At 31.3% G+C, this 3,175-nt stretch overlaps 1 long non-coding RNA gene across 1 annotated transcript; it reads right to left on the bottom strand.

Annotated features, from left to right (window-relative positions):
• Nucleotides 1-483: 483 nt before the first annotated feature.
• Nucleotides 484-1,945, bottom strand: LOC141652153 (uncharacterized). Its single transcript, XR_012546995.1, has 2 exons — nt 1,464-1,945; nt 484-745 (listed from the first exon to the last, which is right to left on the bottom strand). It is a non-coding gene; the product is annotated as an uncharacterized LOC141652153 (long non-coding RNA).
• Nucleotides 1,946-3,175: the final 1,230 nt, after the last annotated feature.

Below are 3,175 nucleotides of genomic sequence, written 5' to 3' on the forward strand. Positions count from 1 at the left end.
ATTGGTAACAACTTCAAAGTGGTAAAAGATTGTACACTTTGGAACATTACTTAACATATACAATGCCGTGTCTAATTCCTCTTTTAATGGTAACATATTGACAAAAGATATGAACATAATTTGTAAAATACACTGGCATAAGTAATACACAAAGAATAACAACTTGTTTGCATATTTACCAATTATGTTACCAATTTTAATATGGTAACAGTTTGTGCAAAAATGATAACATATACAATGTCATAAGTAATTCGTTTTTTTTTTTATGTTAACATATTAATAAAAGATATGGACATAATTTTTAAAATATAGTGCCATAAGTAGTACACGATAAATGACAACTTATTTACATATTTATCCATTATGTTACCAATTTTAATTGTAACAGTTTGTGCAAAAATGATAACATTATTTAACATATAGAATGCCATAAGTAATTCGCTTATTTAAATGTTAGTATATTGAAAATAAGCTCCCAAAACACGAAACACAAGTCATAGTTTTACATACAACTTAATTAACAACTGTTTTAATACAAACATCAAACATGTCCAAAATAAGTGCCTCAAAACACCAAATTACTATTTCTTGGCACCACCTCCACCGTTTGCAGCATCACCCACGGTTTTTTGACCTTTTCTGATTGTCATGCGTGTGTAGCTTTGGTTGTACTTGGGATCCTAAGTGGAAGGTTCACGTTCAGTTGTGGACTCCTTTGGACATGAAATATCGAAATATATACATTCTGTCACCACGTAAATAAAACAATGTTACCATTATACAATTGGCAGAATTGGTCACAAACAGTTGATAATTGGTTACAGTTTATAGTACTCCATAACTTTGCCAAATAGTTCACCATGTTGATAATTTAACTTTATATGATGATATGATACCATATTCAGTAACATTTTCATTAATAATAATAAAAAAAACTAGGTATATTCACAAGTAGTAAAAAATATATCCTTTGTAACAAAATATGAAACCATCTCAATTTAGCAACATTGTCAAAGAAATCGGTCACAAATATACAATTCACAAGTATAAATTATCATCATATCAATATACTCCGTAATATGTTATCATATATGCATAAGTCATAAATGGTCACATATATATGGTCACATATAGTTAAAATGTAGAAGGATATGGAACATACCAAAATTAACACCAAAAAATCCGTAAAATTGAAAAAACCAAAATGAAAACACCCAAAAATTCGAATTAACAACAAATCCTACTATGGCTCCTAGCATCTTATGCACATTCAAGTAAAAATTTCAATTATAATCAATAAAAAATAAAGATTCTTCTTTTGTATCGATTATTTCATATCTTCAACAAATGTAAACAAAATAAATTAAAAATTTCTTTTGAATTGATTTTTTCATACCTTTAACAAATGTAATATTTTGGTGTATGCATTTTAATAGTAATGCTAATAATAAAAATAAAAATACCTTTTGGGTGGGGTAAAGTAGTCATCGTCTTCCTTGCCATCAGAATGTTGGTTTTTGACTGAAGAGTAGATGAAGATGATGATAAGTTGAAGATGAAAGGGAACTTATTTGTAGTTTTAGGAAGGTTATATGTGTTATTGGAAAAAGAAAGTTAAAAGGATGAATTAGGGAGGATGATGAACTTTGAATGAGGAAAAATAGCAAATAATGGAGCATCAAATTTTTGTGAATGTTAAAAAATGAGAGAGAAAATGCATGAGTGGTTGTTAACGATAAAAGTGATGGTGTGGATGATGATGGACACTGTAAAGCATGCAAGATTGCAAGGGGCATTAAATGTTAGTTTGAAATTGTAAACAATTGGATATTTAATAATGGGGAAAGTACATGACAAGTACTGCATATAGGCGCCTACTCCATTTCCCTTGTCGGCCACTTGTACATAATACCCGGTCCATTTTTCACTAATATGGTATGTATTCGACCCGTCGCAAGCTTGTGACGGGTAGTTCCGTCGCAAGAGAGAATTTGTGTTAGTGAAATTGTTAGTAATTTATATATTTCATACGTTTTAGTGAATAGGAGTAGTTTACATTTTTTTATTTGTCTATTGCAAAATAAAATAAGTATAAATTATTAACTGAGACAGAGAAAGTATTATATATTCCGTCTATTCGCTTATTTAATTTCCTATTTTATTTTAAGATGACTCTTTTATTTGTCTGCTTTTATTTATTGAGAAAGTTTTCTATGGGATATATAATCGTCCAACGATATTATTGTCTACTTGTCATCGATTAACTGCAACCATGGTCTCTTTTCTTTTATGATCCTTGCACCAAAAGCAAAGGTAACAAATAATTAGAGTAGAGGAAGTATTTTATGAGAGCGGATTCTCTGTCCTATTTTGTGTTCCATCTTGTGTCCAACTATATTCACTTTGTGACACATCATTAGTTTAAGAGAATTTGCTATCAATCTTATCATATAAATGATGATGTGTCGCAAGATTAAGGTAACGGGACAGGAGATGGGACACAAAAGTGGGACAAGTGATCTCTTATAGGTAGAAGATCTCTCAAACCTTGATTCAATCCCTAATTGTGATAGGATTCGACACATTTTCAGAGTTAAAGTCACTAGATCACGACCCCTTAATTAAGGATCACAAATCAACACTACTCGTTCGAACGATAAAGTCAAATAAGTCTTTTGTAAAATGATTTTAAAATAAAATATTGTAGAACCATATATTAAAAGAGCTTGATGTCCTTATTATGAAAAGTAGTGATCAATGGAAATTGTTTTAGTGGGGTTAGTTACGTAAAATAAGAGTTGTGTAGATACCCAGTATCTGCTGAGACTCCAACAAACACCCGATGATTATCGGACTACAACATGTTTTGGGATCGCAGAGTTTGATCGACAGTTTGTGTACAACTTTACGTCGGAAAACTTAAAACGATTTCGAAAACAAAACATTTCAAAAATACCTGGAGTGTTTAATGCATGACGACGGGGTCGCGATGACACTAACTAGAGTCAAAACCGACACCGGACCAAAAACCGACTCGAAAATTCAAATCCCGACTCCAACAACGAGTCAAACCGAGTCAAACACAAAAACCAAAATATCTCAAACCTTCTATGCTAAGTTTTCCCGGATTCATGTTGGTCAAGTACCAAACATGTGACTACAAAACCTAGGATAG

Source organism: Silene latifolia, chromosome 4 (genome assembly GCF_048544455.1).
Source record: "Silene latifolia isolate original U9 population chromosome 4, ASM4854445v1, whole genome shotgun sequence".
NCBI classification, from domain to species: Eukaryota; Viridiplantae; Streptophyta; class Magnoliopsida; order Caryophyllales; family Caryophyllaceae; genus Silene; species Silene latifolia.